This window comes from Nelumbo nucifera, chromosome 4 (genome assembly GCF_055504915.1).
Source record: "Nelumbo nucifera cultivar China Antique chromosome 4, China Antique-T2T, whole genome shotgun sequence".
Lineage (NCBI taxonomy): Eukaryota > Viridiplantae > Streptophyta > Magnoliopsida > Proteales > Nelumbonaceae > Nelumbo > Nelumbo nucifera.
Window position 1 is genome coordinate 53,627,676 of NC_142652.1, and position 25,878 is coordinate 53,653,553.

Below are 25,878 nucleotides of genomic sequence, written 5' to 3' on the forward strand. Positions count from 1 at the left end.
CGACGCATTGTTTCTAGTTGTCTCCCAGAAACAACAAATGGAATTTGCAAATACAAATCAAAATAAAATATTAATAAAATTGGGGTGCAACACGAGGACTTCCCAGGAGGTCACCCATGCTAGTACTACTCTCGCCCAAGCACGCTTAACTTCGAAGTTCTGATGGGATCCGGTGCATTAGTGCTGGTATGATCGCACCCGTTTAATTCATGCTCGCTTAGATCTTTATGCACTATTTTGCTCCCCTCCATTAATTGTTTTAGACTTGAAAAAACTGTGTATGCAGCCTTCCTCCCTTGGTAACCGTGCACAAGCTCCTACGTGAGCAGAGTGTTTGCTTTTCAGATCTGTCGCACCCCCGGATAGATGCAATACTATCGCAGTGCCCACAATGCATGACGAATGCCAAAAGCCCGGTTCTTGCATCGTTGCCATTCAGTAATGACGATCGTGCCGCAAATGGTCCGAATATCCGACGCGTTGTTTCCAGTTGTATCGCCGAAACAACAAATGGAATTTGCAAATACAAATCAAAATAAAATATTAATAAAATTGGGGTGCAACACGAGGACTTCCCAGGAGGTCACCCATTCTAGTACTACTCTCGCCCAAGCACGCTTAACTTCGAAATTCTGATGGGATCCGGTGCATTAGTGCTGGTATGATCGCACCCGTTCAATTCATGCTCGCTTAAATCTTTATGCACTATCTTTCTCCCCTCCATTAATTGTTTTAGATTTGAAAAAACTGTGTATGCAGCCTTCCTCCCTTGGTAACCGTGCACAAGCTCCTACGTGAAAGGATTGTTTGCTTTTCAGATCTGCCGCACCACCGGATAAATGCAATACTATCGCGGGGCCCACAATGCACGACGAATGCCGAAAGCCCGGTTCCTGCATCGTTGCCATTCAGTAAGGACGATCGTGCCGCAAATGGTCCGAGTATCCGACGCATTGTTTCCAGTTGTCTCCCAGAAACAACAAATGGAATTTGCAAATACAAATCAAAATAAAATATTAATAAAATTGGGGTGCAACACGAGGACTTCCGAGGAGGTCACCCATCCTAGTACTACTCTCGCCCAAGCACTCTTAACTTCGGAGTTCTGATGGGATCCGGTGCATTTGTGCTGGTATGATCGCACCCGTTTAATTCATGCTCGCTTAGATCTTTATGCACTATCTTGCTACCCTCCATTAATTGTTTTAGACTTGAAGAAACTGTGTATGCAGCCTTTCTCCCTTGGTTACCGTGCACAAGCTCCGACGTGAGCAGAGTGTTTGCTTTTCAGATCTGCCGCACCCCCGGAAAGATGCAATACTATCGCGGGGCCCACAATGCACGACGAATGCCAAAAGCCCGGTTCTTGCATCGTTGCCATTCCGTAATGACGATCGTGCCGCAAATGGTCCGAGTATCCGACGCGTTGTTTCCAGTTGTATCGCCGAAACAACAAATGGAATTTGCAAATACAAATCAAAATAAAATATTAATAAAATTGGGGTGCAACACGAGGACTTCCAAGGAGGTCACCCATCCTAATACTACTCTCGCCCAAGCACGCTTAACTTCGGAGTTCTGATGGGATCCGGTGCATTAGTGCAGGTATGATCGCACACGTTTAATTCATGCTCGCTTAGATCTTTATGCACAATCTTGCTCCCCTCCATTAATTGTTTTAGAGTTGAAAAAACTGTGTATGAAGCCTTCCTCCCTTGGTAACCGTGCACAAGCTCCTACGTGAGCAGAGTGTTCGTTTTTCAGATCTGCCGCACCCCCGGATAGATGCAATACTATCGCGGGGCCCACAATGCACGACGAATGCCAAAAGCCCGGTTCTTGCATCGTTGCCATTCCGTAATGACGATCGTACCGCAAATGGTCCGAGTATCCGACGTGTTGTTTCCAGTTGTATCGCCGAAACAACAAGTGGAATTTGCAAATACAAATCAAAATAAAATATTAATAAAATTGGGGTGCAACACGAGGACTTCCAAGGAGGTCACCCATTCTAGTACTACTCTCTCCCAAGCACACTTAACTTCGGAGTTCTGATGGGATCCGGTGCATTAGTGCAGGTATGATCGCACCCGTTTAATTCATGCTCGCTTAGATCTTTATGCACTATCTTGCTCCCCTCCATTAATTGTTTTAGATTTGAAAAAACTGTGTATGCAGCCTTCCTCCCTTGGTAACTGTGCACAAGCTCCTACGTGAGCGGATTGTTTGCTTTTCAGATCTGCCGCACCACCGGATAAATGCAATACTATCACGGGGCCCACAATGCACGACGAATGCCAAAAGCCCGGTTCTTCCATCGTTGCCATTCAGTAATGACGATCGTGCCGCAAATCGTCCGAGTATCCGGCGCGTTGTTTGCGTTTGTCTCGCCGAAACGACAAATGGAATTTGCAAATACGATATCGAAATAAAATATTAATAAAATTGGGGTGCAACACGAGGACTTCCCAGGAGGTCACCCATTCTAGTACTACTATCGCCCAAGCACACTTAACTTCGGAGTTCTGATGGGATCCGGTGCATTAGTGCAGGTATGATCGCACCCGTTTAATTCATGCTCGCTTAGATCTTTATGCACTATCTTGCTCCCCTCCATTAATTGTTTTAGATTTGAAAAAACTGTGTATGCAGCCTTCCTCCCTTGGTAACCGTGCACAAGCTCCTACGTGAGCGGATTGTTTGCTTTTCAGATCTGCCGCGTCACCGGATAAATGCAATACTATCACGGGGCCCACAATGCACGACGAATGCCGAAAGTCCGGTTCCTGCATCGTTGCCATTCAATAATGACGATCGTGCCGCAAATGGTCCGAGTATCCGACGCATTGTTTCTAGTTGTCTCCCAGAAACAACAAATGGAATTTGCAAATACAAATCAAAATAAAATATTAATAAAATTGGGGTGCAACACGAGGACTTCCCAGGAGGTCACCCATGCTAGTACTACTCTCGCCCAAGCACGCTTAACTTCGAAGTTCTGATGGGATCCGGTGCATTAGTGCTGGTATGATCGCACCCGTTTAATTCATGCTCGCTTAGATCTTTATGCACTATTTTGCTCCCCTCCATTAATTGTTTTAGACTTGAAAAAACTGTGTATGCAGCCTTCCTCCCTTGGTAACCGTGCACAAGCTCCTACGTGAGCAGAGTGTTTGCTTTTCAGATCTGTCGCACCCCCGGATAGATGCAATACTATCGCAGTGCCCACAATGCATGACGAATGCCAAAAGCCCGGTTCTTGCATCGTTGCCATTCAGTAATGACGATCGTGCCGCAAATGGTCCGAATATCCGACGCGTTGTTTCCAGTTGTATCGCCGAAACAACAAATGGAATTTGCAAATACAAATCAAAATAAAATATTAATAAAATTGGGGTGCAACACGAGGACTTCCCAGGAGGTCACCCATTCTAGTACTACTCTCGCCCAAGCACGCTTAACTTCGAAATTCTGATGGGATCCGGTGCATTAGTGCTGGTATGATCGCACCCGTTCAATTCATGCTCGCTTAAATCTTTATGCACTATCTTTCTCCCCTCCATTAATTGTTTTAGATTTGAAAAAACTGTGTATGCAGCCTTCCTCCCTTGGTAACCGTGCACAAGCTCCTACGTGAAAGGATTGTTTGCTTTTCAGATCTGCCGCACCACCGGATAAATGCAATACTATCGCGGGGCCCACAATGCACGACGAATGCCGAAAGCCCGGTTCCTGCATCGTTGCCATTCAGTAAGGACGATCGTGCCGCAAATGGTCCGAGTATCCGACGCATTGTTTCCAGTTGTCTCCCAGAAACAACAAATGGAATTTGCAAATACAAATCAAAATAAAATATTAATAAAATTGGGGTGCAACACGAGGACTTCCGAGGAGGTCACCCATCCTAGTACTACTCTCGCCCAAGCACTCTTAACTTCGGAGTTCTGATGGGATCCGGTGCATTTGTGCTGGTATGATCGCACCCGTTTAATTCATGCTCGCTTAGATCTTTATGCACTATCTTGCTACCCTCCATTAATTGTTTTAGACTTGAAGAAACTGTGTATGCAGCCTTTCTCCCTTGGTTACCGTGCACAAGCTCCGACGTGAGCAGAGTGTTTGCTTTTCAGATCTGCCGCACCCCCGGAAAGATGCAATACTATCGCGGGGCCCACAATGCACGACGAATGCCAAAAGCCCGGTTCTTGCATCGTTGCCATTCCGTAATGACGATCGTGCCGCAAATGGTCCGAGTATCCGACGCGTTGTTTCCAGTTGTATCGCCGAAACAACAAATGGAATTTGCAAATACAAATCAAAATAAAATATTAATAAAATTGGGGTGCAACACGAGGACTTCCAAGGAGGTCACCCATCCTAATACTACTCTCGCCCAAGCACGCTTAACTTCGGAGTTCTGATGGGATCCGGTGCATTAGTGCAGGTATGATCGCACACGTTTAATTCATGCTCGCTTAGATCTTTATGCACAATCTTGCTCCCCTCCATTAATTGTTTTAGAGTTGAAAAAACTGTGTATGCAGCCTTCCTCCCTTGGTAACCGTGCACAAGCTCCTACGTGAGCAGAGTGTTCGTTTTTCAGATCTGCCGCACCCCCGGATAGATGCAATACTATCGCGGGGCCCACAATGCACGACGAATGCCAAAAGCCCGGTTCTTGCATCGTTGCCATTCCGTAATGACGATCGTACCGCAAATGGTCCGAGTATCCGACGTGTTGTTTCCAGTTGTATCGCCGAAACAACAAGTGGAATTTGCAAATACAAATCAAAATAAAATATTAATAAAATTGGGGTGCAACACGAGGACTTCCAAGGAGGTCACCCATTCTAGTACTACTCTCGCCCAAGCACACTTAACTTCGGAGTTCTGATGGGATCCGGTGCATTAGTGCAGGTATGATCGCACCCGTTTAATTCATGCTCGCTTAGATCTTTATGCACTATCTTGCTCCCCTCCATTAATTGTTTTAGATTTGAAAAAACTGTGTATGCAGCCTTCCTCCCTTGGTAACTGTGCACAAGCTCCTACGTGAGCGGATTGTTTGCTTTTCAGATCTGCCGCACCACCGGATAAATGCAATACTATCACGGGGCCCACAATGCACGACGAATGCCAAAAGCCCGGTTCTTCCATCGTTGCCATTCAGTAATGACGATCGTGCCGCAAATCGTCCGAGTATCCGGCGCGTTGTTTGCGTTTGTCTCGCCGAAACGACAAATGGAATTTGCAAATACGATATCGAAATAAAATATTAATAAAATTGGGGTGCAACACGAGGACTTCCCAGGAGGTCACCCATTCTAGTACTACTATCGCCCAAGCACACTTAACTTCGGAGTTCTGATGGGATCCGGTGCATTAGTGCTGGTATGATCGCACCCGTTTAATTCATCCTCGCTTAGATCTTTATGCACTATCTTGCTCCCCTCCATTAATTGTTTTAGATTTGAAAAAACTGTGTATGCAGCCTTCCTCCCTTGGTAACCGTGCACAAGCTCCTACGTGAGCAGAGTGTTTGCTTTTCAGATCTGCCGCACCGCCGGATAAATGCAATACTATCGCAGGGCCCACAATGCACGACGAATGCCAAAAGCCCGGTTTTTGCACGGTTCCCATTCAATAATGACGATCGTGCCGCAAATGGTCCGAGTATCCGGCGCGTTGTTTGCGTTTGTCTCGCCGAAACGACAAATGGAATTTGCAAATACGATATCGAAATTAAATATTAATAAAATTGGGGTGCAACACGAGGACTTCCCAGGAGGTCACCCATTCTAGTACTACTCTCGCCCAAGCACGCTTAACTTCGAAGTTCTGATGGGATCCGGTGCATTAGTGCTGGTATGATCGCACCCGTTTAATTCATGCTGGCTTAGATCTTTATGCACTATCTTGCTCCCCTCCATTAATTGTTTTAGATTTGAAAAAACTGTGTATGCAGCCTTCCTCCCTTGGTAACCGTGCACAAGCTCCTACGTGAGCGGATTGTTTGCTTTTCAGATCTGCCGCACCACCGGATAAATGCAATACTATCGTGGGGCCCACAATGCACGACGAATGCCGAAAGCCCGGTTCCTGCATCGTTGCCATTCAGTAATGACGATCGTGCCGCAAATGGTCCGAGTATCCGACGCATTGTTTCCAGTTGTCTCCCAGAAACAACAAATGGAATTTGCAAATACAAATCAAAATAAAATATTAATAAAATTGGGGTGCAACACGAGGACTTCCCAGGTGGTCACCCATGCTAGTACTACTCTCGCCCAAGCACGCTTAACTTCGAAGTTCTGATGGGATCCGGTGCACTAGTGCTTGTATGATCGCACCCGCTTAATTCATGCTCGCTTAGATCTTTATGCACTATCTTGCTCCCCTCCATTAATTGTTTTAGACTTGAAAAAACTGTGTATGCAGCCTTCCTCCCTTGGTAACCGTGCACAAGCTCCTACGTAAGCAGTGTGTTTGATTTTCAGATCTGCCGCACCCCCGGATAGATGCAATACTATCGCAGGGCCCACAATGCACGACGAATGCCGAAAGCCCGGTTCCTGCATCGTTGCCATTCAGTAATGACGATCGTGCCGCAAATGGTCCGAGTATCCGGCGCGTTGTTTGCGTTTGTCTCGCCGAAACGACAAATGGAATTTGCAAATACGATATCGAAATAAAATATTAATAAAATTGGGGTGCAACACGAGGACTTCCCAGGAGGTCACCCTTTCTAGTACTACTCTCGCCCAAGCACACTTAACTTCGGAGTTCTGATGGGATCCGGTGCATTAGTGCTGGTATGATCGCACCCGTTTAATTCATGCTCGCTTAGATCTTTATGCACTATCTTGCTCCCCTCCATTAATTGTTTTAGATTTGAAAAAACTGTGTATGCAGCCTTCCTCCCTTGGTAACCGTGCACAAGCTCCTACGTGAGCGGTTGTTTGCTTTTCAGATCTGCCGCACCACCGGATAAATGCAATACTATCGCGGGGCCCACAATGCACGACGAATGCCGAAAGCCCGATTCCTGCATCGTTGCCATTCAGTAATGACGATCGTGTCGCAAATGGTCCGAGTATCCGACGCATTGTTTCCAGTTGTCTCCCAGAAACAACAAATGGAATTTGCAAATACAAATCAAAATAAAATATTAATAAAATTGGGGTGCAACACGAGGACTTCCCAGGAGGTCACCCAACCTAGTACTACTCTCGACCAATCACGCTTAACTTCGGAGTTATAATGGGATCCGGTGCATTAGTGCTGGTATGATCGCACCCGTTTAATTCATGCTCGCTTAGATCTTTATGCACTATCTTGCTCCCCTCCATTAATTGTTTTAGATTTGAAAAAACTGCGTATGCAGCCTTCCTCCCTTGGTAACCGTGCACAAGCTCCTACGTGAGCGGACTGTTTGCTTTTCAGATCTGCCGCACCACCGGATAAATGCAATACTATCGCGGGGCCCACAATGCACGACGAATGCCGAAAGCCCGGTTCCTGCATCGTTGCCAATCAGTAATGACAATCGTGCCGCAAATGGTCCGAGTATCCGACGCATTGTTTCCAGTTGTCTCCCAGAAACAACAAATGGAATTTGCAAATACAAATCAAAATAAAATATTAATAAAATTGGGGTGCAACACGAGGACTTCCCAGGAGGTCACCCATCCTAGTACTGCTCTCGCCCAAGCACGCTTAACTTCAGAGTTCTGATGGCATCCGGTGCATTAGTGCTGATATGATCGCACCCGTTTAATTCATGCTCGCTTAGATCTTTATGCACTATCTTGCTCCCCTCCAATAATAGTTTAAGACTTGAAAAAACTGTGTATGCAGCCTTCCTCCCTTGGTAACCGTGCACAAGCTCCTACGCGAGCAGAGTGTTTGCTTTTCAGATCTGCCGCACCCACTGATAGATGCAATACTATCGCGGGGCCCACAATGCACGACTAATGAGAAAAGCCCGGTTCTTGCATCGTTGCCATTCCGTAATGACGATCGTGCCGCAAATGGTCCGAGTATCCGACGCGTTGTTTCCAGTTGTATCGCCGAAACAACAAATGGAATTTGCAAATACAAATCAAAAAAAAATATTAATAAAATTGGGGTGCAACACGAGGACTTCCAAGGAGGTCACCCATTCTTGTACTACTCTCGCCCAAGCACACTTAACTTCGGAGTTCTGATGGGATCCGGTGCATTAGTGCACGTATGATCGCACCCGTTTAATTCATGCTCCCTTAGATCTTTATGCACTATCTTGCTCCCCTCCATTAATTGTTTTAGATTTGAAAAAACTGTGTATGCAGCCTTCCTCCCTTGGAAACCGTGCACAAGCTCCTACGTGAGCGGATTGTTTGCTTTTCAGATCTGCCGCACCACCGGATAAATGCAATACTATCGCGGGGCCCACAATGCACGACGAATGCCGAAAGCCCGGTTCCTGCATCGTTGCCATTCAGTAATGACGATCGTGCCGCAAATGGTCCGAGTATCCGAGACATTGTTTCCAGTTGTCTCCCAGAAACAACAAATGGAATTTGCAAATACAAATCAAAATAAAATATTAATAAAATTGGGGTGCAACACGAGGACTTCCCAGGAGGTCACCCATCCTACTACTACTCTCGCCTAAGCACGCTTAACTTAGGAGTTTTGATGGGATCCGGTGCATTAGTGCTGGTATGATCGCACCCGTTTAATTCATGCTCTCTTAGATCTTTATGCACTATCTTGCTCCCCTCCATTAACTGTTTTAGACTTGAAAAAACTGTGTATGCAGCCTTCCTCCCTTGGTAACCGTGCACAAGCTCCTACGTGAGCAGAGTGTTTGCTTTTCAGATCTGCCGCACCCACGGATAGATGCAATACTATCGCGGGGCCCACAATGCACGACGAATGCCAAAAGCCCGGTTTTGGAACGGTTCCCATTCAGTAATGACGATCGTGCCGCAAATGGTCCGAGTATCTGGCGCGTTGTTTGCGTTTGTCTCGCCGAAACGACAAATGGAATTTGCAAATACGATATCGAAATAAAATATTAATAAAATTGGGGTGCAACACGAGGACTTCCCAGGTGGTCACCCATTCTAGTACTACTCTCGCCCAAGCACACTTAACTTCGGAGTTCTGATGTGATCCGGTGCATTAGTGCTGGTATGATCGCACCCGTTTAATTCATGCTCGCTTAGATCTTTATGCACTATCTTGCTCCCCTCCATTAATTGTTTTAGATTTGAAAAAACTGTGTATGCAGCCTTCCTCCCTTGGTAACCGTGCACAAGCTCCTACATGAGCGGATTGTTTGCTTTTCAGATCTGCCGCACCACCGGATAAATGCAATACTATCGCGGGGCCCACAATGCACGACAAATGCCGAAAGCCCGGTTCCTGCATCGTTGCCATTCAGTATTGACGATCGAGCCGCAAATGGTCCGAGTATCCGACGCATTGTTTCCAGTTGTCTCCCAGAAACAACAAATGGAATTTGCAAATACAAATCAAAATAAAATATTAATAAAATTGGGGTGCAACACGAGGACTTCCCAGGAGGTCACCCATCCTAGTACTACTCTCGCCCAAGCACACTTAACTTTGGAGTTCTGATGGGATCCGGTGCTTTAGTGCTGGTATGATCGCACCCGTTTAATTCATGCACGCTTAGATCGTTATGCACTATCTTGCTCCCCTCCATTAATTGTTTTAGACTTGAAAAAACTGTGTATGCAGCCTTCCTCCCTTGGAAACCGTGCACAAGCTCCTACGTGAGCAGAGTGTTGGCTTTTCATATCTGCCGCACCCCCGGATAGATGCAATACTATCGCGGGGCCCACAATGCACGACGAATGCCAAAAGCCCGGTTCTTGCATCGTTGCCATTCGTAATGACGATCGTGCCGCAAATGGTCCGAGTATCCGACGCGTTGTTTCCAGTTGTATCGCCGAAACAACAAATGGAATTTGCAAATACAAATCAAAATAAAATATTAATAAAATTGGGGTGCAACACAAGGACTTCCCAGGAGGTCACCCATTCTAGTACTACTCTCGCCCAAGCACACTTAACTTCGGAGTTCTGATGGGATCCGGTGCATTAGTGCTGGTATGATCGCACCCGTTTAATTCATGCTCGCTTAGATCTTTATGCACTATCTTGCTCCCCTCCATTAATTGTTTTAGACTTGAAAAAACTGTGTATGCAGCCTTCCTCCCTTGGTAACCGTGCACAAGCTCCTACGTGAGCGGATTGTTTGCTTTTCAGATCTGCCGCACCACCGGATAAATGCAATACTATCGCGGGGCCCACAATGCACGATGAATGCCGAAAGCCCGGTTCCTGCATCGTTGCCATTCAGTATTGACGATCGAGCCGCAAATGGTCCGAGTATCCGACGCATTGTTTCCAGTTGTCTCCCAGAAACAACAAATGGAATTTGCAAATACAAATCAAAATAAAATATTAATAAAATTGGGGTGCAACACGAGGACTTCCCAGGAGGTCACCCATCCTAGTACTACTCTCGCCCAAGCACACTTAACTTTGGAGTTCTGATGGGATCCGGTGCTTTAGTGCTGGTATGATCGTACCCGTTTAATTCATGCACGCTTAGATCGTTATGCACTATCTTGCTCCCCTCCATTAATTGTTTTAGACTTGAAAAAACTGTGTATGCAGCCTTCCTCCCTTGGAAACCGTGCACAAGCTCCTACGTGAGCAGAGTGTTGGCTTTTCATATCTGCCGCACCCCCGGATAGATGCAATACTATCGCGGGGCCCACAATGCACGACGAATGCCAAAAGCCCGGTTCTTGCATCGTTGCCATTCAGTAATGACGATCGTGCCGCAAATGGTCCGAGTATCCGACGCGTTGTTTCCAGTTGTATCGCCGAAACAACAAATGGAATTTGCAAATACAAATCAAAATAAAATATTAATAAAATTGGGGTGCAACACAAGGACTTCCCAGGAGGTCACCCATTCTAGTACTACTCTCGCCCAAGCACACTTAACTTCGGAGTTCTGATGGGATCCGGTGCATTAGTGCTGGTATGATCGCACCCGTTTAATTCATGCTCGCTTAGATCTTTATGCACTATCTTGCTCCCCTCCATTAATTGTTTTAGATTTGAAAAAACTGTGTATGCAGCCTTCCTCCCTTGGAAACCGTGCACAAGCTCCTACGTGAGCAGAGTGTTTGCTTTTCATATCTGTCGCACCCCCAGATAGATGCAATACTATCGCGGGGCCCACAATGCACGACGAATGCCAAAAGCCCGGTTCTTGCATCGTTGCCATTCAGTAATGACGATCGTGCCGCAAATGGTCCGAGTATCCGACGCGTTGTTTCCAGTTGTATCGCCGAAACAACAAATGGAATTTGCAAATACAATTCAAAATAAAATATTAATAAAATTGGGGTGCAACACAAGGACTTCCCAGGAGGTCACCCATTCTAGTACTACTCTCGCCCAAGCACACTTAACTTCGGAGTTCTGATGGGATCCGGTGCATTAGTGCTGGTATGATCGCACCCGTTTAATTCATGCTCGCTTAGATCTTTATTCACTATCTTGCTCCCCTCCATTAATTGTTTGAGATTTGAAAAAACTGTGTATGCAGCTTTCCTCCCTTGGTAACCGTGCACAAGCTCCAACGTGAGCGGATTGTTTGCTTTTCAGATCTGCCGCACCACCGGATAAATGCAATACTATCGCGGGGCCCACAATGCACGACGAATGCCGAAAGCCCGGTTCCTGCATCGTTGCCATTCAGTATTGACAATCGTGCCGCAAATGGTCCGAGTATCCGACGCATTGTTTCCAGTTGTCTCCCAGAAACAACAAATGGAATTTGCAAATACAAATCAAAATAAAATATTAATAAAATTCGGGTGCAACACGAGGACTTCCCAGGAGGTCACCCATACTAGTACTATTCTCGCCCAAGCACGCTTAAATTCGGAGTTCTAATGGGATCCGGTGCATTAGTGCTGGTATGATCGCACCCATTTAATTCATGCTCGCTTAAATCTTTATGCACTATTTTGCTCCCCTCCATTAATTGTTTTAGACTTGAAAAAACTGTGTATGCAGCCTTCCTCCCTTGGTAACCGTGCACAAGCTCCTACGTGAGCAGAGTGTTTGCTTTTCAGATCTGCCGCACCCCCGGATAGATGCAATACTATCGCGGGGCCCACAATGCACGACGAATGCCAAAAGCCCGGTTTTTGCACGGTTCCCATTCAGTATTGACGATCGTGCCGCAAATGGTCCGAGTATCCGGCGCGTTATTTGCGTTTGTCTCGCCGAAACGACAAATGGAATTTGCAAATATGATATCGAAATAAAATATTAATAAAATTGGGGTGCAACACGAGGACTTCCCAGGAGGTCACCCATTCTAGTACTACTCTCGCCCAAGCACACTTAACTTCGGAGTTCTGATGGGATCCGGTGCATTAGTGCGGGTATGATCGCACCCGTTTAATTCATGCTCGCTTAGATCTTTATGCACTATTTTGCTCCCCTCCATTAATTGTTTTAGATTTGAGAAAACTGTGTATGCAGCCTTCCTCCCTTGGTAACCGTGCAAAAGCTCCTACGTGAGCGGATTGCTTGCTTTTCAGATCTGCCGCACCACCGGATAAATGCAATACTATCACGGGGCCCACAATGCACGACAAATGCCGAAAGCCCGGTTCCTGCATAGTTGCCATTCAGTAATGACGATCGTGCCGCAAATGGTCCGAGTATTCGACGCATTGTTTCCAGTTGTCTCCCAGAAACAACAAATGGAATTTGCAAATACAAATCAAAATAAAATATTAATAAAATTGGGGTGCAACACGAGGACTTCCCAGGAGGCGACCCATCCTAGTACTACTCTCGCCCAAGCACGCTTAACTTCGGAGTTCTAATGGGATCCGGTGCATTAGTGCTAGTATGACCGCACCCGTTTAATTCATGCTCGCTTAAATCTTTATGCACTATCTTGCTCCCCTCCATTAATTGTTTTAGACTTGAAAAAACTGTGTATGCAGCCTTCCTCCCTTGGTAACCGTGCACAAGCTCCTACGTGAGCAGAGTGTTTGCTTTTCAGATCTGCCGCACCCCCGGATAGATGCAATACTATAGCGGGGCCCACAATGCACGACGAATGCCAAAAGCCCGATTTTTGCACGGTTCCCATTCTGTAATGACGATCGTGCCGCAAATGGTCCGAGTATCCGGCGCGTTGTTTGCGTTTGTCTCGCCGAAACGACAAATGGAATTTGCAAATACGATATCGAAATAAAATATTAATAAAATTGGGGTGCAACACGAGGACTTCCCAGGAGGTAACCCATTCTAGTACTACTCTCGCCCAAGCACACTTAACTTCGGAGTTCTGATGGGATCCGGTGCATTAGTGCAGGTATGATCGCACCCGTTTAATTCATGCTCGCTTAGATCTTTATGCACTATTTTGCTCCCCTCCATTAATTGTTTTAGATTTGAGAAAACTGTGTATGCAGCCTTCCTCCCTTGGTAACCGTGCACAAGCTCCTACGTTAGCGGATTGCTTGCTTTTCAGATCTGCCGCACCACCGGATAAATGCAATACTATCGCGGGGCCCACAATGCACGACAAATGCCGAAAGCCCGGTTCCTGCATCGTTGCCATTCAGTAATGACGATCGTGCCGCAAATGGTCCGAGTATCCGACGCATTGTTTCCAGTTGTCTCCCAGAAACAACAAATGGAATTTGCAAATACAAATCAAAATAAAATATTAATAAAATTGGTGTGCAACACGAGGACTTCCCAGGAGGCCACCCATCCTAGTACTACTCTCGCCCAAGCACGCTTAACTTCGGAGTTTTGATGGAATCCGGTGCATTAGTGCTGGTATGATCGCACCCGTTTAATTCATGCTCGCTTAGATCTTTATGCACTATCTTGCTCCCCTCCATTAATTGTTTTAGACTTGAAAAAACTGTGTATGCAGCCTTCCTCCCTTGGTAACCGTGCACAAGCTCCTACGTGAGCGGATTGTTTGCTTTTCAGATCTGCCGCACCACCGGATAAATGCAATACTATCGCGGGGCCCACAATGCACGATGAATGCCGAAAGCCCGGTTCCTGCATCGTTGCCATTCAGTATTGACGATCGAGCCGCAAATGGTCCGAGTATCCGACGCATTGTTTCCAGTTGTCTCCCAGAAACAACAAATGGAATTTGCAAATACAAATCAAAATAAAATATTAATAAAATTGGGGTGCAACACGAGGACTTCCCAGGAGGTCACCCATCCTAGTACTACTCTCGCCCAAGCACACTTAACTTTGGAGTTCTGATGGGATCCGGTGCTTTAGTGCTGGTATGATCGTACCCGTTTAATTCATGCACGCTTAGATCGTTATGCACTATCTTGCTCCCCTCCATTAATTGTTTTAGACTTGAAAAAACTGTGTATGCAGCCTTCCTCCCTTGGAAACCGTGCACAAGCTCCTACGTGAGCAGAGTGTTGGCTTTTCATATCTGCCGCACCCCCGGATAGATGCAATACTATCGCGGGGCCCACAATGCACGACGAATGCCAAAAGCCCGGTTCTTGCATCGTTGCCATTCAGTAATGACGATCGTGCCGCAAATGGTCCGAGTATCCGACGCGTTGTTTCCAGTTGTATCGCCGAAACAACAAATGGAATTTGCAAATACAAATCAAAATAAAATATTAATAAAATTGGGGTGCAACACAAGGACTTCCCAGGAGGTCACCCATTCTAGTACTACTCTCGCCCAAGCACACTTAACTTCGGAGTTCTGATGGGATCCGGTGCATTAGTGCTGGTATGATCACACCCGTTTAATTCATGCTCGCTTAGATCTTTATGCACTATCTTGCTCCCCTCCATTAATTGTTTTAGATTTGAAAAAACTGTGTATGCAGCCTTCCTCCCTTGGAAACCGTGCACAAGCTCCTACGTGAGCAGAGTGTTTGCTTTTCATATCTGTCGCACCCCCAGATAGATGCAATACTATCGCGGGGCCCACAATGCACGTCGAATGCCAAAAGCCCGGTTCTTGCATCGTTGCCATTCAGTAATGACGATCGTGCCGCAAATGGTCCGAGTATCCGACGCGTTGTTTCCAGTTGTATCGCCGAAACAACAAATGGAATTTGCAAATACAATTCAAAATAAAATATTAATAAAATTGGGGTGCAACACAAGGACTTCCCAGGAGGTCACCCATTCTAGTACTACTCTCGCCCAAGCACACTTAACTTCGGAGTTCTGATGGGATCCGGTGCATTAGTGCTGGTATGATCGCACCCGTTTAATTCATGCTCGCTTAGATCTTTATTCACTATCTTGCTCCCCTCCATTAATTGTTTGAGATTTGAAAAAACTGTGTATGCAGCTTTCCTCCCTTGGTAACCGTGCACAAGCTCCAACGTGAGCGGATTGTTTGCTTTTCAGATCTGCCGCACCACCGGATAAATGCAATACTATCGCGGGGCCCACAATGCACGACGAATGCCGAAAGCCCGGTTCCTGCATCGTTGCCATTCAGTATTGACAATCGTGCCGCAAATGGTCCGAGTATCCGACGCATTGTTTCCAGTTGTCTCCCAGAAACAACAAATGGAATTTGCAAATACAAATCAAAATAAAATATTAATAAAATTCGGGTGCAACACGAGGACTTCCCAGGAGGTCACCCATACTAGTACTATTCTCGCCCAAGCACGCTTAAATTCGGAGTTCTAATGGGATCCGGTGCATTAGTGCTGGTATGATCGCACCCATTTAATTCATGCTCGCTTAAATCTTTATGCACTATTTTGCTCCCCTCCATTAATTGTTTTAGACTTGAAAAAACTGTGTATGCAGCCTTCCTCCCTTGGTAACCGTGCACAAGCTCCTACGTGAGCAGAGTGTTTGCTTTTCAGATCTGCCGCACCCCCGGATAGATGCAATACTATCGCGGGGCCCACAATGCACGACGAATGCCAAAAGCCCGGTTTTTGCACGGTTCCCATTCAGTATTGACGATCGTGCCGCAAATGGTCCGAGTATCCGGCGCGTTATTTGCGTTTGTCTCGCCGAAACGACAAATGGAATTTGCAAATATGATATCGAAATAAAATATTAATAAAATTGGGGTGCAACACGAGGACTTCCCAGGAGGTCACCCATTCTAGTACTACTCTCGCCCAAGCACACTTAACTTCGGAGTTCTGATGGGATCCGGTGCATTAGTGCGGGTATGATCGCACCCGTTTAATTCATGCTCGCTTAGATCTTTATGCACTATTTTGCTCCCCTCCATTAATTGTTTTAGATTTGAGAAAACTGTGTATGCAGCCTTCCTCCCTTGGTAACCGTGCAAAAGCTCCTACGTGAGCGGATTGCATGCTTTTCAGATCTGCCGCACCACCGGATAAATGCAATACTATCACGGGGCCCACAATGCACGACAAATGCCGAAAGCCCGGTTCCTGCATAGTTGCCATTCAGTAATGACGATCGTGCCGCATGGTCCGAGTATTCGACGCATTGTTTCCAGTTGTCTCCCAGAAACAACAAATGGAATTTGCAAATACAAATCAAAATAAAATATTAATAAAATTGGGGTGCAACACGAGGACTTCCCAGGAGGCGACCCATCCTAGTACTACTCTCGCCCAAGCACGCTTAACTTCGGAGTTCTAATGGGATCCGGTGCATTAGTGCTAGTATGACCGCACCCGTTTAATTCATGCTCGCTTAAATCTTTATGCACTATCTTGCTCCCCTCCATTAATTGTTTTAGACTTGAAAAAACTGTGTATGCAGCCTTCCTCCCTTGGTAACCGTGCACAAGCTCCTACGTGAGCAGAGTGTTTGCTTTTCAGATCTGCCGCACCCCCGGATAGATGCAATACTATAGCGGGGCCCACAATGCACGACGAATGCCAAAAGCCCGATTTTTGCACGGTTCCCATTCTGTAATGACGATCGTGCCGCAAATGGTCCGAGTATCCGGCGCGTTGTTTGCGTTTGTCTCGCCGAAACGACAAATGGAATTTGCAAATACGATATCGAAATAAAATATTAATAAAATTGGGGTGCAACACGAGGACTTCCCAGGAGGTAACCCATTCTAGTACTACTCTCGCCCAAGCACACTTAACTTCGGAGTTCTGATGGGATCCGGTGCATTAGTGCAGGTATGATCGCACCCGTTTAATTCATGCTCGCTTAGATCTTTATGCACTATTTTGCTCCCCTCCATTAATTGTTTTAGATTTGAGAAAACTGTGTATGCAGCCTTCCTCCCTTGGTAACCGTGCACAAGCTCCTACGTTAGCGGATTGCTTGCTTTTCAGATCTGCCGCACCACCGGATAAATGCAATACTATCGCGGGGCCCACAATGCACGACAAATGCCGAAAGCCCGGTTCCTGCATCGTTGCCATTCAGTAATGACGATCGTGCCGCAAATGGTCCGAGTATCCGACGCATTGTTTCCAGTTGTCTCCCAGAAACAACAAATGGAATTTGCAAATACAAATCAAAATAAAATATTAATAAAATTGGTGTGCAACACGAGGACTTCCCAGGAGGCCACCCATCCTAGTACTACTCTCGCCCAAGCACGCTTAACTTCGGAGTTTTGATGGAATCCGGTGCATTAGTGCTGGTATGATCGCACCCGTTTAATTCATGCTCGCTTAGATCTTTATGCACTATCTTGCTCCCCTCCATTAATTGTTTTAGATTTGAAAAAACTGTGTATGCAGCCTTCCTCCCTTGGTAACCGTGCACAAGCTCCTACGTGAGCGGATTGCTTGCTTTTCAGATCTGCCGCACCACCGGATAAATGCAATACTATCGCGGGGCCCACAATGCACGACAAATGCCGAAAGCCCGGTTCCTGCATCGTTGCCATTCAGTAATGACGATCGTGCCGCAAATGGTCCGAGTAACCGACGCGTTGTTTCCAGTTGTCTCCCAGAAACAACAAATGGAATTTGCAAATACAAATCAAAATAAAATATTAATAAAATTGGGGTGCAACACGAGGACTTCCCAGGAGGCCACCCATCCTAGTACTACTCTCGCCCAAGCACGCTTAACTTCGGAGTTTTGATGGAATCCGGTGCATTAGTGCTGGTATGATCGCACCCGTTTAGTTCATGCTCGCTTAGATCTTTATGCACTATCTTGCTACCCTCCATTAATTGTTTTAGACTTGAAAAAACTGTGTATGCAGCCTTCCTCCCTTGGTAACCGTGCACAAGCTCCTACGTGAGCAGAGTGTTTGCTTTTCAGATCTGCCGCACCCCCGGATAGATGCAATACTATCGCGGGGCCCACAATGCCCGACGAATGCCAAAAGCCCGGTTCTTGCATCGTTGCCATTCCGTAATGACGATCGTGCCGCAAATGGTCCGAGTATCCGACGCGTTGTTTCCAGTTGTATCGCCGAAACAACAAATGGAATTTGCAAATACAAATCAAAATAAAATATTAATAAAATTGGGGTGCAACACGAGGACTTCCAAGGAGGTCACCCATTCTAGTACTACTCTCGCCCAAGCACACTTAACTTCGGATTTCTGATGGGATCCGGTGCATTAGTGCTGGTATGATCGCACCCGTTTAATTCATGCTCGCTTAGATCTTTATGCACTATCTTGCTCCCCTCCATTAATTGTTTTAGATTTGAAAAAACTGTGTATGCAGCCTTCCTCCCTTGGTAACCGTGCACAAGCTCCTACTTGAGCGGATTGTTTGCTTTTAAGATCTGCCGCACCACCGGATAAATGCAATACTATCGCGGGGCCCACAATGCACGACGAATGCCGAAATCCCGGTTCCTGCATCGTTGCCATTCAGTAATGACGATCGTGCCGCAAATGGTCCGAGTATCCGACGCATTGTTTCCAGTTGTCTCCCAAAAACAACAAATAGAATTTGCAAATACAAATCAAAATAAAATATTAATAAAATTGGGGTGCAACACGAGGACTTCCCAGGAGGTCACCCATTCTAGTACTTCTCTCGCCCAAGCACACTTAACTTCGGAGTTCTGATGGGATCCGCTGCATTAGTGCTGGTATGATCGCACCCGTTTAATTCATGCTCGCTTAGATCTTTTTGCACTATCTTGCTCCCCTCCATTAATTGTTTTAGATTTGAAAAAACTGTGTATGCTGCCTTCCTCCCTTGGTAACCGTGCACAAGCTCCTACGTGAGCGGATTGTTTGCTTTTCAGATCTGCCGCACCACCGGATAAATGCAATACTATCGCGGGGCCCACAATGCACGACGAATGCCGAAAGCCCGGTTCCTGCATCGTTGCCATTCAGTAATGACGATCGAGCCGCAAATGCTCCGAGTATCCGACGCATTGTTTCCAGTTGTCTCCTAGAAACAACAAATGGAATTTGCAAATACAAATAAAAATAAAATATTAATAAAATTGGGGTGCAACACGAGGACTTCCCAGGAGGTCACCCATCCTAGTACTACTCTCGCCCAAGCACACTAAACTTCGGAGTTCTGATGGGATCCGGTGCATTAGTGCTGGTATGATCGCACCCGTTTAATTCATGCTCGCTTAGATCTTTATGCACTATCTTGCTCCCCTCCATTAATTGTTTTAGATTTGAAAAAAATGTGTATGCAGCCTTCCTCCCTTGGTAACCGTGCACAAGCTCCTACGTGAGCGGAGTATTTGCTTTTCAGATCTGCCGCACCTCCGGATAGATGCAATACTATCGTGGGGCCCACAATGCATGAAAAATGCCGAAAGTCCGGTTCTTGCATCGTTGCCATTCAGTAATGACGATCGTGCCGCAAATGGTCCGTGTATCCGACGCGTTGTTTCCAGTTGTATCGCCGAAACAACAAATGGAATTTGCAAATACAAATCAAAATAAAATATTAATAAAATTGGGGTGCAACACGAGGACTTCCCAGGAGGTCACCCATTCTAGTACTTCTCTCGCCCAAGCACACTTAACTTCGGAGTTCTGATGGGATCCGCTGCATTAGTGCTGGTATGATCGCACCCGTTTAATTCATGCTCGCTTAGATCTTTATGCACTATCTTGCTCCCCTCCATTAATTGTTTTAGATTTGAAAAAACTGTGTATGCTGCCTTCCTCCCTTGGTAACCGTGCACAAGCTCCTACGTGAGCGGATTGTTTGCTTTTCAGATCTGCCGCACCACCGGATAAATGCAATACTATCGTGGGGCCCACAATGCACGACGAATGCCGAAAGCCCGGTTCCTGCATCGTTGCCATTCAGTAATGACGATCGAGCCGCAAATGGTCCGAGTATCCGACGCATTGTTTCCAGTTGTCTCCTAGAAATAACAAATGGAATTTGCAAATACAAATCAAAATAAAATATTAATAAAATTGGGGTGCAACACGAGGACTTCCCAGGAGGTCACCCATCCTAGTACTACTCTCGCCTACGCACGCTTAACTTCGGAGTTCTGATGGGATCCGGTGCATTAGTGCTGGTATGATCGCACCCGTTTAATTCATGCACGCTTAGATCGTTATGCACTATCTTGCTCCCCTCCATTAATTGTTTTAGACTTGAAAAAACTGTGTATGCAGCCTTCCTCCCTTGGAAACCGTGCACAAGCTCCTACGTGAGCAGAGTGTTTGCTTTTCATATCTGCCGCACCCCCAGATAGATGCAATACTATCGCGGGGCCCACAATGCACGACGAATGCCAAAAGCCCGGTTCTTGCATCGTTGCCATTCAGTAATGACGATCGTGCCGCAAATGGTCCGAGTATCCGACGCGTTGTTTCCAGTTGTATCGCCGAAACAACAAATGGAATTTGCAAATACAAATCAAAATAAAATATTAATAAAATTGGGGTGCAACACAAGGACTTCCCAGGAGGTCACCCATTCTAGTACTACTCTCGCCCAAGCACACTTAACTTCGGAGTTCTGATGGGATCCGGTGCATTAGTGCTGGTATGATCGCACCCGTTTAATTCATGCTCGCTTAGATCTTTATGCACTATCTTGCTCCCCTCCATTAATTGTTTGAGATTTGAAAAAACTGTGTATGCAGCTTTCCTCCCTTGGTAACCGTGCACAAGCTCCAACGTGAGCGGATTGTTTGCTTTTCAGATCTGCCGCACCACCGGATAAATGCAATACTATCGCGGGGCCCACAATGCACGACGAATGCCGAAAGCCCGGTTCCTGCATCGTTGCCATTCAGTAATGACAATCGTGCCGCAAATGGTTCGAGTATCTGGCGCATTGTTTCCAGTTGTCTCCCAGAAACAACAAATGGAATTTGCAAATACAAATCAAAATAAAATATTAATAAAATTGGGGTGCAACACGAGGACTTCCCAGGAGGTCACCCATACTAGTACTATTCTCGCCCAAGCACGCTTAAATTCGGAGTTCTAATGGGATCCGGTGCATTAGTGCTGGTATGATCGCACCCATTTAATTCATGCTCGCTTAAATCTTTATGCACTATTTTGCTCCCCTCCATTAATTGTTTTAGACTTGAAAAAACTGTGTATGCAGCCTTCCTCCCTTGGTAATCGTGCACAAGCTCCTACGTGAGCAGAGTGTTTGCTTTTCAGATCTGCCGCACCCCCGGATAGATGCAATACTATCGCGGGGCCCACAATGCACGACGAATGCCAAAAGCCCGGTTTTTGCACGGTTCCCATTCAGTATTGACGATCGTGCCGCAAATGGTCCGAATATCCGGCGCGTTGTTTGCGTTTGTCTCGCCGAAACGACAAATGGAATTTGCAAATATGATATCGAAATAAAATATTAATAAAATTGGGGTGCAACACGAGGACTTCCCAGGAGGTCACCCATTCTAGTACTACTCTCGCCCAAGCACACTTAACTTCGGAGTTCTGATGAGATCCGGTGCATTAGTGCGGGTTTGATCGCACCCGTTTAATTCATGCTCGCTTAGATCTTTATGCATTATTTTGCTCCCCTCCATTAATTGTTTTAGATTTGAAAAAACTGTGTATGCAGCCTTCCTCCCTTGGTAACCGTGCACAAGCTCCTACGTGAGCGGATTGCTTGCTTTTCAGATCTGCCGCACCACCGGATAAATGCAATACTATCGCGGGGCCCACAATGCACGACGAATGCCGAAAGCCCGGTTCCTGCATAGTTGCCATTCAGTAATGACGATCGTGCCGCAAATGGTCCGAGTATTCGACGCATTGTTTCTAGTTGTCTCCCAGAAACAACAAATGGAATTTGCAAATACAAATCAAAATAAAATATTAATAAAATTGGGGTGCAACACGAGGACTTCCCAGGAGGTGACCCATCCTAATACTACTCTCGCCCAAGCACGCTTAACTTCGGAGTTCTAATGGGATCCGGTGCATTAGTGCTAGTATGACCGCACCCGTTTAATTCATGCTCGCTTAAATCTTTATGCACTATCTTGCTCCCCTCCATTAATTGTTTTAGACTTGAAAAAACTGTGTATGCAGCCTTCCTCCCTTGGTAACCGTGCACAAGCTCCTACGTGAGCAGAGTGTTTGCTTTTCAGATCTGCCGCACCCCCGGATAGATGCAATACTATCGCGGGGCCCACAATGCACGACGAATGCCAAAAGCCCGATTTTTGCACGGTTCCCATTCTGTAATGACGATCGTGCCACAAATGGTCCGAGTATCCGGCGCGTTGTTTGCGTTTGTCTCGCCGAAACGACAAATGGAATTTGCAAATACGATATCGAAATAAAATATTAATAAAATTGGGGTGCAACACGAGGACTTCCCAGGAGGTCACCCATTCTAGTACTACTCTCGCCCAAGCACACTTAACTTCGGAGTTCTGATGGGATCCGGTGCATTAGTGCGGGTATGATCGCACCCGTTTAATTCATGCTCGCTTAGATCTTTATGCACTATTTTGCTCCCCTCCATTAATTGTTTTAGATTTGAGAAAACTGTGTATGCAGCCTTCCTCCCTTGGTAACCGTGCACAAGCTCCTACGTGAGCGGATTGCTTGCTTTTCAGATCTGCCGCACCACCGGATAAATGCAATACTATCGCGGGGCCCACAATGCACGACAAATGCCGAAAGCCCGGTTCCTGCATCGTTGCCATTCAGTAATGACGATCGTGCCGCAAATGGTCCGAGTAACCGACGCATTGTTTCCAGTTGTCTCCCAGAAACAACAAATGGAATTTGCAAATACAAATCAAATTAAAATATTAATAAAATTGGGGTGCAACACGAGGACTTCCCAGGAGGCCACCCATCCTAGTACTACTCTCGCCCAAGCACGCTTAACTTCGGAGTTTTGATGGAATCCGGTGCATTAGTGCTGGTATGATCGCACCCGTTTAGTTCATGCTCGCTTAGATCTTTATGCACTATCTTGCTACCCTCCATTAATTGTTTTAGACTTGAAAAAACTGTGTATGCAGCCTTCCTCCCTTGGTAACCGTGCACAAGCTCCTACGTGAGCAGAGTGTTTGCTTTTCAGATCTGCCGCACCCCGGATAGATGCAATACTATCGCGGGGCCCACAATGCCCGACGAATGCCAAAAGCCCGGTTCTTGCATCGTTGCCATTCCGTAATGACGATCGTGCCGCAAATGGTCCGAGTATCCGACGCGTTGTTTCCAGTTGTATCGCCGAAACAACAAATGGAATTTGCAAATACAAATCAAAATAAAATATTAATAAAATTGGGGTGCAACACGAGGACTTCCAAGGAGGTCACCCATTCTAGTACTACTCTCGCCCAAGCACACTTAACTTCGGATTTCTGATGGGATCCGGTGCATTAGTGCTGGTATGATCGCACCCGTTTAATTCATGCTCGCTTAGATCTTTATGCACTATCTTGCTCCCCTCCATTAATTGTTTTAGATTTGAAAAAACTGTGTATGCAGCCTTCCTCCCTTGGTAACCGTGCACAAGCTACTACTTGAGCGGATTGTTTGCTTTTAAGATCTGCCGCACCACCGGATAAATGCAATACTATCGCGGGGCCCACAATGCACGACGAATGCCGAAATCCCGGTTCCTGCATCGTTGCCATTCAGTAATGACGATCGTGCCGCAAATGGTCCGAGTATCCGACGCATTGTTTCCAGTTGTCTCCCAAAAACAACAAATAGAATTTGCAAATACAAATCAAAATAAAATATTAATAAAATTGGGGTGCAACACGAGGACTTCCCAGGAGGTCACCCATTCTAGTACTTCTCTCGCCCAAGCACACTTAACTTCGGAGTTCTGATGGGATCCGCTGCATTAGTGCTGGTATGATCGCACCCGTTTAATTCATGCTCGCTTAGATCTTTATGCACTATCTTGCTCCCCTCCATTAATTGTTTTAGATTTGAAAAAACTGTGTATGCTGCCTTCCTCCCTTGGTAACCGTGCACAAGCTCCTACGTGAGCGGATTGTTTGCTTTTCAGATCTGCCGCACCACCGGATAAATGCAATACTATCGCGGGGCCCACAATGCACGACGAATGCCGAAAGCCCGGTTCCTGCATCGTTGCCATTCAGTAATGACGATCGAGCCGCAAATGGTCCGAGTATCCGACGCATTGTTTCCAGTTGTCTCCTAGAAACAACAAATGGAATTTGCAAATACAAATAAAAATAAAATATTAATAAAATTGGGGTGCAACACGAGGACTTCCCAGGAGGTCACCCATCCTAGTACTACTCTCGCCCAAGCACACTAAACTTCGGAGTTCTGATGGGATCCGGTGCATTAGTGCTGGTATGATCGCACCCGTTTAATTCATGCTCGCTTAGATCTTTATGCACTATCTTGCTCCCCTCCATTAATTGTTTTAGATTTGAAAAAAATGTGTATGCAGCCTTCCTCCCTTGGTAACCGTGCACAAGCTCCTACGTGAGCGGAGTATTTGCTTTTCAGATCTGCCGCACCTCCGGATAGATGCAATACTATCGCGGGGCCCACAATGCATGAAAAATGCCGAAAGTCCGGTTCTTGCATCGTTGCCATTCAGTAATGACGATCGTGCCGCAAATGGTCCGTGTATCCGACGCGTTGTTTCCAGTTGTATCGCCGAAACAACAAATGGAATTTGCAAATACAAACCAAAATAAAATATTAATAAAATTGGGGTGCAACACGAGGACTTCCCAGGAGGTCACCCATTCTAGTACTTCTCTCGCCCAAGCACACTTAACTTCGGAGTTCTGATGGGATCCGCTGCATTAGTGCTGGTATGATCGCACCCGTTTAATTCATGCTCGCTTAGATCTTTATGCACTATCTTGCTCCCCTCCATTAATTGTTTTAGATTTGAAAAAACTGTGTATGCTGCCTTCCTCCCTTGGTAACCGTGCACAAGCTCCTACGTGAGCGGATTGTTTGCTTTTCAGATCTGCCGCACCACCGGATAAATGCAATACTATCGCGGGGCCCACAATGCACGACGAATGCCGAAAGCCCGGTTCCTGCATCGTTGCCATTCAGTAATGACGATCGAGCCGCAAATGGTCCGAGTATCCGACGCATTGTTTCCAGTTGTCTCCTAGAAACAACAAATGGAATTTGCAAATACAAATCAAAATAAAATATTAATAAAATTGGGGTGCAACACGAGGACTTCCCAGGAGGTCACCCATCCTAGTACTACTCTCGCCTAAGCACGCTTAACTTCGGAGTTCTGATGGGATCCGGTGCATTAGTGCTGGTATGATCGCACCCGTTTAATTCATGCACGCTTAGATCGTTATGCACTATCTTGCTCCCCTCCATTAATTGTTTTAGACTTGAAAAAACTGTGTATGCAGCCTTCCTCCCTTGGAAACCGTGCACAAGCTCCTACGTGAGCAGA

General features: G+C 46.2%; 52 non-coding genes and 3 pseudogenes across 52 annotated transcripts; all 55 read right to left on the reverse strand.

The window, feature by feature from the left end:
- Positions 1-81: 81 nt before the first annotated feature.
- Positions 82-200, reverse strand: LOC148799679 (5S ribosomal RNA). Its single transcript, XR_016073306.1, has one exon. It is a non-coding gene; the product is annotated as a 5S ribosomal RNA (ribosomal RNA).
- Positions 201-554: 354 nt separating this feature from the next.
- On the reverse strand, positions 555-673 carry LOC148799680 (5S ribosomal RNA). The gene has a single exon (XR_016075142.1). It is a non-coding gene; the product is annotated as a 5S ribosomal RNA (ribosomal RNA).
- A 354-nt stretch (positions 674-1,027) lies between these two features.
- LOC148799681 (5S ribosomal RNA) lies at positions 1,028-1,146 on the reverse strand. The gene has a single exon (XR_016073545.1). It is a non-coding gene; the product is annotated as a 5S ribosomal RNA (ribosomal RNA).
- A 354-nt stretch (positions 1,147-1,500) lies between these two features.
- LOC148799682 (5S ribosomal RNA) lies at positions 1,501-1,619 on the reverse strand. Its single transcript, XR_016068752.1, has one exon. It is a non-coding gene; the product is annotated as a 5S ribosomal RNA (ribosomal RNA).
- Positions 1,620-1,973: 354 nt separating this feature from the next.
- On the reverse strand, positions 1,974-2,092 carry LOC148799683 (5S ribosomal RNA). Its single transcript, XR_016070315.1, has one exon. It is a non-coding gene; the product is annotated as a 5S ribosomal RNA (ribosomal RNA).
- A 355-nt stretch (positions 2,093-2,447) lies between these two features.
- On the reverse strand, positions 2,448-2,566 carry LOC148799684 (5S ribosomal RNA). Its single transcript, XR_016075508.1, has one exon. It is a non-coding gene; the product is annotated as a 5S ribosomal RNA (ribosomal RNA).
- A 354-nt stretch (positions 2,567-2,920) lies between these two features.
- Positions 2,921-3,039, reverse strand: LOC148799685 (5S ribosomal RNA). The gene has a single exon (XR_016073307.1). It is a non-coding gene; the product is annotated as a 5S ribosomal RNA (ribosomal RNA).
- A 354-nt stretch (positions 3,040-3,393) lies between these two features.
- Positions 3,394-3,512, reverse strand: LOC148799686 (5S ribosomal RNA). Its single transcript, XR_016075143.1, has one exon. It is a non-coding gene; the product is annotated as a 5S ribosomal RNA (ribosomal RNA).
- A 354-nt stretch (positions 3,513-3,866) lies between these two features.
- LOC148799687 (5S ribosomal RNA) lies at positions 3,867-3,985 on the reverse strand. Its single transcript, XR_016073546.1, has one exon. It is a non-coding gene; the product is annotated as a 5S ribosomal RNA (ribosomal RNA).
- Positions 3,986-4,339: 354 nt separating this feature from the next.
- LOC148799688 (5S ribosomal RNA) lies at positions 4,340-4,458 on the reverse strand. Its single transcript, XR_016068753.1, has one exon. It is a non-coding gene; the product is annotated as a 5S ribosomal RNA (ribosomal RNA).
- Positions 4,459-4,812: 354 nt separating this feature from the next.
- LOC148799689 (5S ribosomal RNA) lies at positions 4,813-4,931 on the reverse strand. Its single transcript, XR_016074769.1, has one exon. It is a non-coding gene; the product is annotated as a 5S ribosomal RNA (ribosomal RNA).
- Positions 4,932-5,286: 355 nt separating this feature from the next.
- On the reverse strand, positions 5,287-5,405 carry LOC148799690 (5S ribosomal RNA). Its single transcript, XR_016075080.1, has one exon. It is a non-coding gene; the product is annotated as a 5S ribosomal RNA (ribosomal RNA).
- A 355-nt stretch (positions 5,406-5,760) lies between these two features.
- Positions 5,761-5,879, reverse strand: LOC148799691 (5S ribosomal RNA). The gene has a single exon (XR_016072596.1). It is a non-coding gene; the product is annotated as a 5S ribosomal RNA (ribosomal RNA).
- A 354-nt stretch (positions 5,880-6,233) lies between these two features.
- On the reverse strand, positions 6,234-6,352 carry LOC148799692 (5S ribosomal RNA). The gene has a single exon (XR_016070505.1). It is a non-coding gene; the product is annotated as a 5S ribosomal RNA (ribosomal RNA).
- A 355-nt stretch (positions 6,353-6,707) lies between these two features.
- LOC148799693 (5S ribosomal RNA) lies at positions 6,708-6,826 on the reverse strand. Its single transcript, XR_016073097.1, has one exon. It is a non-coding gene; the product is annotated as a 5S ribosomal RNA (ribosomal RNA).
- A 353-nt stretch (positions 6,827-7,179) lies between these two features.
- Positions 7,180-7,298, reverse strand: LOC148799694 (5S ribosomal RNA; annotated as a pseudogene).
- Positions 7,299-7,652: 354 nt separating this feature from the next.
- On the reverse strand, positions 7,653-7,771 carry LOC148799695 (5S ribosomal RNA). Its single transcript, XR_016070547.1, has one exon. It is a non-coding gene; the product is annotated as a 5S ribosomal RNA (ribosomal RNA).
- Positions 7,772-8,125: 354 nt separating this feature from the next.
- LOC148799696 (5S ribosomal RNA) lies at positions 8,126-8,244 on the reverse strand (annotated as a pseudogene).
- A 354-nt stretch (positions 8,245-8,598) lies between these two features.
- On the reverse strand, positions 8,599-8,717 carry LOC148799697 (5S ribosomal RNA; annotated as a pseudogene).
- A 355-nt stretch (positions 8,718-9,072) lies between these two features.
- LOC148799698 (5S ribosomal RNA) lies at positions 9,073-9,191 on the reverse strand. Its single transcript, XR_016073030.1, has one exon. It is a non-coding gene; the product is annotated as a 5S ribosomal RNA (ribosomal RNA).
- Positions 9,192-9,545: 354 nt separating this feature from the next.
- On the reverse strand, positions 9,546-9,664 carry LOC148799699 (5S ribosomal RNA). Its single transcript, XR_016072634.1, has one exon. It is a non-coding gene; the product is annotated as a 5S ribosomal RNA (ribosomal RNA).
- Positions 9,665-10,017: 353 nt separating this feature from the next.
- On the reverse strand, positions 10,018-10,136 carry LOC148799700 (5S ribosomal RNA). Its single transcript, XR_016072615.1, has one exon. It is a non-coding gene; the product is annotated as a 5S ribosomal RNA (ribosomal RNA).
- A 354-nt stretch (positions 10,137-10,490) lies between these two features.
- On the reverse strand, positions 10,491-10,609 carry LOC148799701 (5S ribosomal RNA). The gene has a single exon (XR_016068897.1). It is a non-coding gene; the product is annotated as a 5S ribosomal RNA (ribosomal RNA).
- A 354-nt stretch (positions 10,610-10,963) lies between these two features.
- LOC148799702 (5S ribosomal RNA) lies at positions 10,964-11,082 on the reverse strand. Its single transcript, XR_016072616.1, has one exon. It is a non-coding gene; the product is annotated as a 5S ribosomal RNA (ribosomal RNA).
- A 354-nt stretch (positions 11,083-11,436) lies between these two features.
- On the reverse strand, positions 11,437-11,555 carry LOC148799703 (5S ribosomal RNA). Its single transcript, XR_016072617.1, has one exon. It is a non-coding gene; the product is annotated as a 5S ribosomal RNA (ribosomal RNA).
- A 354-nt stretch (positions 11,556-11,909) lies between these two features.
- Positions 11,910-12,028, reverse strand: LOC148799704 (5S ribosomal RNA). Its single transcript, XR_016069494.1, has one exon. It is a non-coding gene; the product is annotated as a 5S ribosomal RNA (ribosomal RNA).
- A 355-nt stretch (positions 12,029-12,383) lies between these two features.
- LOC148799705 (5S ribosomal RNA) lies at positions 12,384-12,502 on the reverse strand. Its single transcript, XR_016072552.1, has one exon. It is a non-coding gene; the product is annotated as a 5S ribosomal RNA (ribosomal RNA).
- Positions 12,503-12,856: 354 nt separating this feature from the next.
- Positions 12,857-12,975, reverse strand: LOC148799706 (5S ribosomal RNA). Its single transcript, XR_016075621.1, has one exon. It is a non-coding gene; the product is annotated as a 5S ribosomal RNA (ribosomal RNA).
- A 355-nt stretch (positions 12,976-13,330) lies between these two features.
- LOC148799707 (5S ribosomal RNA) lies at positions 13,331-13,449 on the reverse strand. The gene has a single exon (XR_016072889.1). It is a non-coding gene; the product is annotated as a 5S ribosomal RNA (ribosomal RNA).
- A 354-nt stretch (positions 13,450-13,803) lies between these two features.
- LOC148799708 (5S ribosomal RNA) lies at positions 13,804-13,922 on the reverse strand. Its single transcript, XR_016075174.1, has one exon. It is a non-coding gene; the product is annotated as a 5S ribosomal RNA (ribosomal RNA).
- Positions 13,923-14,276: 354 nt separating this feature from the next.
- On the reverse strand, positions 14,277-14,395 carry LOC148799709 (5S ribosomal RNA). Its single transcript, XR_016068898.1, has one exon. It is a non-coding gene; the product is annotated as a 5S ribosomal RNA (ribosomal RNA).
- Positions 14,396-14,749: 354 nt separating this feature from the next.
- LOC148799710 (5S ribosomal RNA) lies at positions 14,750-14,868 on the reverse strand. The gene has a single exon (XR_016073326.1). It is a non-coding gene; the product is annotated as a 5S ribosomal RNA (ribosomal RNA).
- Positions 14,869-15,222: 354 nt separating this feature from the next.
- LOC148799711 (5S ribosomal RNA) lies at positions 15,223-15,341 on the reverse strand. The gene has a single exon (XR_016072618.1). It is a non-coding gene; the product is annotated as a 5S ribosomal RNA (ribosomal RNA).
- A 354-nt stretch (positions 15,342-15,695) lies between these two features.
- LOC148799712 (5S ribosomal RNA) lies at positions 15,696-15,814 on the reverse strand. Its single transcript, XR_016069495.1, has one exon. It is a non-coding gene; the product is annotated as a 5S ribosomal RNA (ribosomal RNA).
- Positions 15,815-16,169: 355 nt separating this feature from the next.
- On the reverse strand, positions 16,170-16,288 carry LOC148799713 (5S ribosomal RNA). Its single transcript, XR_016072553.1, has one exon. It is a non-coding gene; the product is annotated as a 5S ribosomal RNA (ribosomal RNA).
- A 352-nt stretch (positions 16,289-16,640) lies between these two features.
- Positions 16,641-16,759, reverse strand: LOC148799714 (5S ribosomal RNA). Its single transcript, XR_016075622.1, has one exon. It is a non-coding gene; the product is annotated as a 5S ribosomal RNA (ribosomal RNA).
- Positions 16,760-17,114: 355 nt separating this feature from the next.
- On the reverse strand, positions 17,115-17,233 carry LOC148799715 (5S ribosomal RNA). The gene has a single exon (XR_016072890.1). It is a non-coding gene; the product is annotated as a 5S ribosomal RNA (ribosomal RNA).
- Positions 17,234-17,587: 354 nt separating this feature from the next.
- Positions 17,588-17,706, reverse strand: LOC148799716 (5S ribosomal RNA). The gene has a single exon (XR_016075175.1). It is a non-coding gene; the product is annotated as a 5S ribosomal RNA (ribosomal RNA).
- A 354-nt stretch (positions 17,707-18,060) lies between these two features.
- Positions 18,061-18,179, reverse strand: LOC148799717 (5S ribosomal RNA). The gene has a single exon (XR_016072993.1). It is a non-coding gene; the product is annotated as a 5S ribosomal RNA (ribosomal RNA).
- Positions 18,180-18,533: 354 nt separating this feature from the next.
- LOC148799718 (5S ribosomal RNA) lies at positions 18,534-18,652 on the reverse strand. Its single transcript, XR_016069501.1, has one exon. It is a non-coding gene; the product is annotated as a 5S ribosomal RNA (ribosomal RNA).
- Positions 18,653-19,006: 354 nt separating this feature from the next.
- On the reverse strand, positions 19,007-19,125 carry LOC148799719 (5S ribosomal RNA). Its single transcript, XR_016075073.1, has one exon. It is a non-coding gene; the product is annotated as a 5S ribosomal RNA (ribosomal RNA).
- Positions 19,126-19,479: 354 nt separating this feature from the next.
- LOC148799720 (5S ribosomal RNA) lies at positions 19,480-19,598 on the reverse strand. Its single transcript, XR_016073625.1, has one exon. It is a non-coding gene; the product is annotated as a 5S ribosomal RNA (ribosomal RNA).
- A 354-nt stretch (positions 19,599-19,952) lies between these two features.
- LOC148799721 (5S ribosomal RNA) lies at positions 19,953-20,071 on the reverse strand. Its single transcript, XR_016075074.1, has one exon. It is a non-coding gene; the product is annotated as a 5S ribosomal RNA (ribosomal RNA).
- A 354-nt stretch (positions 20,072-20,425) lies between these two features.
- Positions 20,426-20,544, reverse strand: LOC148799722 (5S ribosomal RNA). The gene has a single exon (XR_016073480.1). It is a non-coding gene; the product is annotated as a 5S ribosomal RNA (ribosomal RNA).
- Positions 20,545-20,898: 354 nt separating this feature from the next.
- LOC148799723 (5S ribosomal RNA) lies at positions 20,899-21,017 on the reverse strand. Its single transcript, XR_016072619.1, has one exon. It is a non-coding gene; the product is annotated as a 5S ribosomal RNA (ribosomal RNA).
- Positions 21,018-21,371: 354 nt separating this feature from the next.
- LOC148799724 (5S ribosomal RNA) lies at positions 21,372-21,490 on the reverse strand. The gene has a single exon (XR_016075654.1). It is a non-coding gene; the product is annotated as a 5S ribosomal RNA (ribosomal RNA).
- A 355-nt stretch (positions 21,491-21,845) lies between these two features.
- On the reverse strand, positions 21,846-21,964 carry LOC148799725 (5S ribosomal RNA). The gene has a single exon (XR_016075679.1). It is a non-coding gene; the product is annotated as a 5S ribosomal RNA (ribosomal RNA).
- A 354-nt stretch (positions 21,965-22,318) lies between these two features.
- On the reverse strand, positions 22,319-22,437 carry LOC148799726 (5S ribosomal RNA). The gene has a single exon (XR_016075799.1). It is a non-coding gene; the product is annotated as a 5S ribosomal RNA (ribosomal RNA).
- A 355-nt stretch (positions 22,438-22,792) lies between these two features.
- Positions 22,793-22,911, reverse strand: LOC148799727 (5S ribosomal RNA). The gene has a single exon (XR_016072554.1). It is a non-coding gene; the product is annotated as a 5S ribosomal RNA (ribosomal RNA).
- A 354-nt stretch (positions 22,912-23,265) lies between these two features.
- Positions 23,266-23,384, reverse strand: LOC148799728 (5S ribosomal RNA). The gene has a single exon (XR_016072994.1). It is a non-coding gene; the product is annotated as a 5S ribosomal RNA (ribosomal RNA).
- A 353-nt stretch (positions 23,385-23,737) lies between these two features.
- On the reverse strand, positions 23,738-23,856 carry LOC148799729 (5S ribosomal RNA). The gene has a single exon (XR_016069502.1). It is a non-coding gene; the product is annotated as a 5S ribosomal RNA (ribosomal RNA).
- Positions 23,857-24,210: 354 nt separating this feature from the next.
- Positions 24,211-24,329, reverse strand: LOC148799730 (5S ribosomal RNA). The gene has a single exon (XR_016075075.1). It is a non-coding gene; the product is annotated as a 5S ribosomal RNA (ribosomal RNA).
- Positions 24,330-24,683: 354 nt separating this feature from the next.
- Positions 24,684-24,802, reverse strand: LOC148799731 (5S ribosomal RNA). The gene has a single exon (XR_016073626.1). It is a non-coding gene; the product is annotated as a 5S ribosomal RNA (ribosomal RNA).
- A 354-nt stretch (positions 24,803-25,156) lies between these two features.
- LOC148799732 (5S ribosomal RNA) lies at positions 25,157-25,275 on the reverse strand. Its single transcript, XR_016075076.1, has one exon. It is a non-coding gene; the product is annotated as a 5S ribosomal RNA (ribosomal RNA).
- Positions 25,276-25,629: 354 nt separating this feature from the next.
- LOC148799733 (5S ribosomal RNA) lies at positions 25,630-25,748 on the reverse strand. The gene has a single exon (XR_016072300.1). It is a non-coding gene; the product is annotated as a 5S ribosomal RNA (ribosomal RNA).
- Positions 25,749-25,878: the final 130 nt, after the last annotated feature.